The 8,434-nt window shown below is 42.2% G+C and overlaps 1 pseudogene across 1 annotated transcript; it reads right to left on the reverse strand.

Annotated features, from left to right (window-relative positions):
- Positions 1-3,185: 3,185 nt before the first annotated feature.
- On the reverse strand, positions 3,186-7,830 carry LOC306660279 (BAG family molecular chaperone regulator 1-like; annotated as a pseudogene). Its single transcript has 2 exons — positions 7,803-7,830; positions 3,186-5,019 (listed from the first exon to the last, which is right to left on the reverse strand). The product of its transcript is annotated as a BAG family molecular chaperone regulator 1-like (transcript).
- Between the last annotated feature and the right edge of the window lie 604 nt (positions 7,831-8,434).

Genomic DNA, 8,434 nt, shown 5'->3' on the forward strand with positions numbered 1-8,434 from the left:
TCAACTTTGTTTTCAAGGTTAAATATTTTGTCTTCAATGTCTTAGGTTCTGTCTTCCAGGTGTTCTATCCTATTGGATATGCTTTCTATGGAGTTCTTAATTTGGTTTATTGTTTCCTTCATGTCAAGGATTTCTGTTTGGTTTTTTTTCAATATCTCTAACTCTTTATTGAAATGATCTTTTGCTTCCTGTATTTGCTCTTTTAACTGTCGATTGGTGCGATCAATCAGTGCTTGCATTTGCTCTTTCATCTCATCATTCAGTGCGTGCATTTGCTCTTTCATCTCATCGTTTGCTTCTCTGATCATTTTAATTATGTACATTCTGAACTCCTTTTCTGTCATTTCTTCTGCCATGCTGTCACTGGGTTTTATTGATGTAACATCTAGATTTGTTTGCAGCATTTTCTTTCCTTGTTTTCTCATATTGTTCAGGTTTCATTGGACCGCTGAGATATTGCAGATTTCCTCTATTGACTTACAATGTCCCTGAAGATTTCTATATATATCCCCCCTTAGCCTTCAGTAGGCTGAAGTCTTGGAGGAAGTTGATAATGCGGTGCTCCACAAGGAAGCTGCCTCTCTAGGAGTGGTGGCCTTCAGGTGGGGTATAATCCCTGCTAGTGGGCAGAGGTGCCTCCACTTGTTGACCAATGGTCATCCAAAGGGTACCTAGTCTGTGGGCTGAGGCAAGGCCTGTTTGGGCCTGAGTCTCTGGTTTTACCGTCCTTGTGGGGAAACCTCACCCAGCAGGGAAGACTCACCCGGTGGGGAGATCTCTCTGGTCAGTTCCCTCCTAGAGGTTCCCCTCAATTTACAGCTACCGCCTGGCCTGGCTGCCTTCCTCTGCAAAGTTCCCAGGGGCCCGGCCCTACCTCCTGGGCCTGAGAGCCTCCCCCTTTTCAGATGACTCTCCTAGGCTGCCCTTCCTCAGACAATCTGCCCGCAGGCCTGGAACCTTCGCTCCGCCCTAAGCCTGTCTCTGTGCGGCTCTTCCACCAAGAAGCCTCCTAGATCCTGTGACATGCTACAACAAATGTCACCATCATGCACAAGTACAGTGCACCAAAAACAACAGAAAGAGGGTGGGGGGAAGGATTTGTGAGTTCTCTGATAAAAAAAAAAAAAAAAATCATCTGCTTCAACATCTGAGTTTTCTAAGTGGAAAAGCTTGTGCCCCAGAGATCAGGGTTATCCATCATGTAACCTACAGCGCCACGTAGTCTCCCGTAAGGTATTCCTGGATTTCATTTCACTCCTTACCTTTGAACCCACAGATTCCCTAAACTCTTTTACATACCAAATCTTAATAGTAGTGTTTCTAGATTTTCATGACAAGAAACTATGTGTAGAGCGAGTTTTTAAGGAAAGCGTTATGGGTAGTTTTACATTCCGGGAGTACCTGGATTTATTTTGCATCTAACTAAATACCAAACAACAGATATTCTTAGCATTCATAACATCACTAAATAAGTTGAGGACCATTTTTATGTCCATTTCATGGAGGAATAAAGTTGCTTACAATCTTGTGGCCTATTTATCCCTCATATTAAATTTCTTTTGTCTAAAATTAAGTCAGGTTTGCCTTTGTGGAGATAAGAAAAGTTAAATTTAGACTTTGTATACAATGTTATATTCAAAAGAAATTACATATTATATTCAGAAAATTAAAATTCATGTTCTAATTATTTTTCTGCATATGCTTTAAAGCTAGTTGCTACATACACTTAAACAAATTAAGAATTATTCAAGTGGCATATACATTGTAAATGAATATCTCATTTAAGAATCAAATAAAAAACACATTAAAAAATGCAGTTAAGGACTGGAAGGAAAAAGCTGCAGTTTTCACCTGCAGATCTACAGCAGGAGTTGCAGAGTAGGGATTATCCAATTCTTCACTTATATTTTGAGTTGTATCTCTTATCTACTCGGTATTTAGATCCAAAAAGGAAAAAGATAACAAGATCCAAATCAAAAACAGTACTTTGTTCCATTTTGCCTCCAATTCTTCTTATTCCCGCTGTTTTACCTGGGAGTAAGTAGCGTGGACAGTTTGAGTTCTACTTCTGCTCCACCTAGTCCCCCTGCAACTCTGTGAAGAGTCCAAAAGCAGGGGAAGGTATGGTAGGAGTACAGCAGGGAGTTGAATAACGTGAATTAGTAATAACTCGAGCAGTAAATTCCTAGAAATACTCGGCACAAGCCCGCAAAGTCTGACGCTGGGAAAGCCCCCAAACAAGGACCTTCCAAGCAAGAGAGAGTTGGGACGCCATAGCCACCCCATTTATTGGTGTGTGTGTGTCGGGGGTCTGGGATTGTTTGGTTTTAGAACTGGGGGTAGAACCCAGGGGCCCTTAACCACTGACCCACATCCCCAGCCCTTTTCATTTCTGCCTCTACTTTTATTTTGAGACAGGGTCTCACTAAATTGCTTAGGGCCTCACAAAATTGCCAGGCTGATTTTGAATTTGCCATCCTCCTGGCTCAGTCTCCTGAGCGGAGTCCGCTGGGATTAGAGGCTTGCACCACCCCGCGACAGGGGCTCTGGATTTTTTACTGGGGAAAGTGGAATGAATTTGCTCCAATGAGGGAAGGGGGGCGAGGGGAAGTCTGAGCTCGGCCACCTCAGCGCGCCGGCTCCGCAGGGCGGACTCGGATCTTCTGCAGCGGAGATTTCTTCCGCCTTCGGGAGCGGACTGAGCACGGCAGAGAGCGAGAAGGTCGCGAGAAGGGCCGGGGTCCCTGGCGGCGGGTGGGAGCCCGGACGGGGGCGGGAGCTGCAAGGACGGCGGCGACTGGACTTCCTCGGGCGCCCCCGTTGCGGGGCGGCAGGGCCAGCGCGGCGGACTGAGCATGGAAAGGCGCCTCGCCGGCCGGCTCAGCCTCCAGGACCAGCGCTCAGGAAATGCCTAGTCCGCGAGGAGCCACCCACTTCGGAGGGCCCGGCGACCGTGGCCGGGTCTGTGGCACTCAGCGGCCAGGGAGCGGCGCCCGACTGCCACACAGCCACCTGCCCAGAAGGCGGCGAGAAAGGCACCCCGCACTCAGGACCTGGATCACCTCCGGGAACAGACTCCTAGCGCTGAGGATGAGTGATTCCAAAGGCTGCGTGAGTGACCAGAGGGGAAGAGGGCTTTATAAATGTATAGCTAGTCTATTTTTATTTGTTCTCCCAGATGTAGATTATTCAGTAGCCCATTAGTAATAACACTATAATCAAAGAAAATAATATGCACGGGTTATAATTTTGAAAAATGTTTAAGAAATATAAATATAAATGGGACCTTTGAGATGAACACATATTCAAAACAATTTCTTACCTTTAAGTCATATTTAGGTTACTGTATTTTTCACATTATTCACAATTTTTATAATTTGAAATGGGACAAATCAATATCTATTTTAAATTCACTGGTTTATAAAATAGTTGACATGACTTGAAGGAAAATCTTAGGAGGACTACAGGTGCATTGTTGTAAAAAGCAACTTCCTGAGCTTGGGAAAAAAAAAATAGCTATTTCAAAATAGGAAAAACAGGTTTGTTGAAATTATAGCGGGCGACATATCTCTTTTAATATGTTCTGGTTAAATACCTAGTTGGTTTTTTGTTTGTTTGTTGCTGAGGATGGTTATAAACACTGGTTTTGGTAGCAATGGTGGTGGGAGGAAATTCATGAAACCAGGAGAACAGCCTTGAAGACCTCAGTAGGGTATGGTTAATACAAACATCCTTGAAGGAAGCATATGACACTCCTAAGAAGCTTCCTGATTTCTACCCTCTTTGTCCTTCCTGAGTCATGGCTCTAGCCTGCTTTCAAGCAAAGACTGAGGTCAACACTTGAACACACTGAGGAGCTGGTTAGGCGAAAGAAGTCCATGTAGGAACCCACCCCAGGAATGGCTCCCTGGTATCTCAAGACCTGTGGCTGGGCAGGGTCACTGGGAAGTGAGGACAGGGTCTTTAAACCAATAATCCAGCCAGATGTTCAGGAATTGGGTCACATGGGACACTGTGGATTACCTGTGTGCCAAACACCTGTTCCAAGACATTCTCAATGTTCCTCACTAGTAATTCTGGTTTTATATCTATGAGACTCTGGACTTACAAAGTCAAGAAAATCCTCAAGTCTGAAGACCAGGGTGCCCCATGAACCCAGAACCAACTTAGGATACACAAGAGCTCTCACCAGCCTAAAGAAAGAACCTGAAGGTCAAAAGAGCTGGGGAACAGCAGCTGCTGGATTGTACAGTCCCACAGAAACAGAATAAGAAGAGACAGGAGCTCTACTTAAGGTTGCAAATATAGTACTTTTTCATGGAGAATTGGTGTCGGATTGATATCTGGCCAGTTGCCTTTAACAACCCTGGAGAAACAGGCAACTTCTGTTCCAGAGAGGACAGAGCTGCTTTTCTGTCAGAACCTTTCTCCACTGCACCTCACTCAGCAAGGGCCAAGTTTGTAGACGGCAGCCCCTGAGTCTCCTGGCAGATGCTCTGCTCCACTCTGCCACACTCACCTGGGGATGCCTGAACTTCTTTCACCAAATCCTTCTTTTTAGCCTACTGTCTTTGAAATTTTCCTGTAGGATTATTGTGTCAATCGCCTCTAAGATCTTCATAAACTGCTCAATTGTGCCTTTTTTTACTCGCCTATCAAGTTTGCGGAGAGCTTCAGCTCACATATTCTTGGCCAGAAAACCCTGCTGGAGTCCAGTGAGTTCTTGATTCAAATCTTCCAGGTGGTCAACTCTCTTCTCCACTGACTTCTTCAAATCTTTCAACTTCTTCTTTTCAGCCTCTTCCTCTGGACTGTTCTTCAGTCCAAATAACATGACCTGGAGACCATTTTGTATTCCAAGTGCTGAAAATGGTGTTTCCATTTCCTTCAAAGGTTTTCCCTTAAATGTGAATTTCTGAAAATCCAGTGGAATCTCTATGGCCTCTTCAACAACCAGGACCAGGTCCTGGACAATAGGTTCACTGCTGTCTTGCTGTGGGGGAACATGAAGGTCGTACACTCAGGGTTGTGGGTGATGGTCATGCAGAGCTCAGCTGTTGCTGTTACCTGGGTTCTATTAGAGCCACCTCCTCCTCCTGGGTCACCTCGGTCACCTCCTTGTCCCCGGCTCACTTCCTGGGCCTGGTTCACCTTCTTGCTTGGGTTGATCTGGGACACACCCTCTTCACCCTGGGCCTGCAAGTACCAGTGCCCCTGGTGGATTGGTCATGTCTGCTGGCTGCACTCCAGACAGATGGACACTGAGAGCAAGGCAGGTTGCCCTGGGCCTCCAACTGGTGCAGCTCCCCACCAGGCTGAAGGGCACACCGTGAGTGGCCCAGATGCTCCAGGTCACCTCACAACTTCTGCTTGCCTCCCTGCTCCACCAGGCCCACACTGGTTGATCGACCCCCCTAGTTTTAAGATTAAGAATAAATATCACTCCAGTCACAATGGCAATTTTCAATATAAGCAAAAATAAGTGGGTGAGGATGTGGGGAAAAAGGTACACTCATACACTGCTGATGGGAATGCAAATTGATGCAACCACTCTGGAAGGCAGTATGGAGATTTCTCAGAAAACTTGGAATGAAACCACCGTTTGACCCAGCTATCCCACTCCTTGGTCTGTACCCAAAGGACTTGACATAAGCATACTGCAGTGACACAGCCACATCAGTATTCATAGCAGCTCAATTCACAATAGCTAAACTATGGAACCAACCTATATGTCCTTCAACAGATGAATAAATAAAGAAAATGTGGTATATATACACCATGAAGTATTACTTAGCCTTAAAGAAGCATGAAATTATGGCATTTGCCAGTAAATGGATGGACCTGGAGAATATCATGCTAAGGGAAATAAGTCAAACCCCCCAAAACAAAGGCTGAATGTTTTCTGTGATAAGCAGATGCCGATCCATCATGGGGGGCGGGGGGCAGCTAGGGAAGAATGGAGGAACTTTGGATTGGGCAGAGGGGAATCAGGGGAGGGGAAGGCATGATGTCTGAGTGAGAAGGATGGTGGAATGAGAGACACATTATCCTTTGTATATGTATGATTACAGTGCCAGTGTGACTCTCAGCCAGAGGAAAGAGAAGTTGTACAAAGTGTACAATGTGTCAACATGCACTGCACTGTCATGTATGACTAATTATAATAAATAAAAAATAAAAAATAAGAAATTAAAAAGTATCACTAAAAAGAGTTAATTTGTAAAAATAGATTTTAAAAAATATTAATTTTAATACTCTTGGCATATGCTTCATCTACACACAGTAGACCCTTCTCTTCCTTCTAAATACAATAAACTAGCACATACATCATATAAACGGGACCAAGGATAAAGAAAATTACATGTCAGAACCTCAATGTTGGCAAAATAATCTTTCCACAATGTATATTGCAGAGAAAACTTCCTTTTGTAGATCGATTATTCTAATATATACAGCTCATAGTTGGAGTAGAAATTGTGTACATATTACTGTTATTTAGATCCTATTCAAAATTCTGAGCTTATCACATGTAAAATTTTAGAAACACACCCAAAGCCAAAATACTTTCCTCTTTGAAATATAAAACCACAAAGTGACTTCTTTCTCTGAGCATATGATTAAGAATCTAAAAACCAATTAACCTTTCCAAACTATTAGAATAAAATATAACATGGGTCACTATCATTCTGTTATAAATTGCTGAATGTTCCTGAATAAACTCAGTGCTATTAGCATGATACACATTTCTGTATTAAATCATTCTTACATATTCTATTGAAATACTTCAATGCCTTTTCTTTTGAAATTTAGATTTTAGTGCATTCTTACAATTCCAAGTTTGGTATAAGTAAATATATAATGTAGGTAATCCAGCATTATCATCTATTAATGAAATACACTGAACTAGAAATCAATTTGGTGTCACATTTTTGCTTAATAGTCATAACCATATAAGTTTGATACTCAAAGTTTGGCTCACAACTCAGCATTATGAGTATCACTTGGTAACAATTAGAAATTCAGACTCTTGGCCCCATCTCAGTCCTATTGAAGTTAAGTCTGCATTATAACAAGTTCCTCCAGTGATTCACAAACATAATGTAGTTTGAGAAGCCTAAGTATGGATTTCAGAGAAAAATATTGAGCCAGCATGGAATGCATTACTCCTGAAAAGTAAAGACAATTATTTTTCCCTGTGTTGGAATGGGTGAGGGTAGATTACATTTAAAGATGAGCATGGACATTTTTAGGATGTGGCACACGTGTGAATTGTTGACTTGATTGGATTAGGAGATGTCTAAGATTAAGGCTTCTGGGTATGTCTATGAGGGTCTTTCTAGGAATGATTCACTTGTGGGAAAACAAACTGAGGGGGAGATTCACTCTAAATGTGGGCAGTGCAGTCCAACAGGTTGGGGTCCTGAATGGGACACAAAGGTAGAAGGACAAAAAGGTGGAAGCAGCAGCAGATACAAGCTCAGTTATTCTTGAGTGGGTGACCTCCTGAGGACTTCAGACTCCAGTTCCTTCAGGGTCCCAAAGTAGACTGACTGGAGGCTTTCCAGGGAGATTCCAGGCCTTTGGTCCTGGACTGGGGTTGCATCCTTGTTCCCTACTACTCTGAAGCTCAGCTTCTTGGATGGAGCAGCTACTGGTACCTCCAACACTCCAGCCTGCAGATGGCTGTTGTGGGACTATCCAGTTTCTGGTCATGTAAGCCAATCTAATCAATCCCCTTTTTATAATCATACTTTCATATATATTGTCTTGGTTCTGTTCTTCTAGAGAACCCTGGCTAATACCGAGTGCAATTCCTTGCAACAGGTTCATGTAAAACCCAAATTCTATTTTTGTTTTTGATAGATCAGTAAGAATGAGCAAGTATTTTTTGTTACTATTACACTGCTATTGTTATTTTTTTCCTGGTATGGGAGATGATATGATTACAAGCATCGATTGGGGGAAAAAACCAACTTTGTGAGTAGTAAAAGAAGAAAACATTTTATGTTACTCCTTTACATAGGGGAGTACGACATGAGGCAATTAATGCAACTAGAGAAAAAAATCCTAAAGTATTTACACGCCAAAACACCAGATAAAATTGCTATATGATATTTTGGATAACTGCATAGTTTTTTGTTAAATATATACATATATGTTTGTATCTGTTGAACCCTTTATATAACTCTATGCTTTTGATATTTTGTGTTACTTTATAATTTCAAGCATATATATATATTCTTAAGACTATGTATAATTATATGACTACATATATCAATATATCTCACTTAAATTTATGTCTATATTTTTAATTTAAAACATTTGTAGGCTTGCTTGAAACAAACATTTACCCTAATGTTTCTATCAAGAAAACAAGAAACATTCTTTTTGTAGGTAATTTTTCAAAAGGCTTATTTTTCTTTTGATAAGCCTT

This window comes from Sciurus vulgaris (assembly GCF_902686455.1).
Source record: "Sciurus vulgaris genome assembly, chromosome: 4".
In the NCBI taxonomy this organism is placed as follows: Eukaryota; Metazoa; Chordata; class Mammalia; order Rodentia; family Sciuridae; genus Sciurus; species Sciurus vulgaris.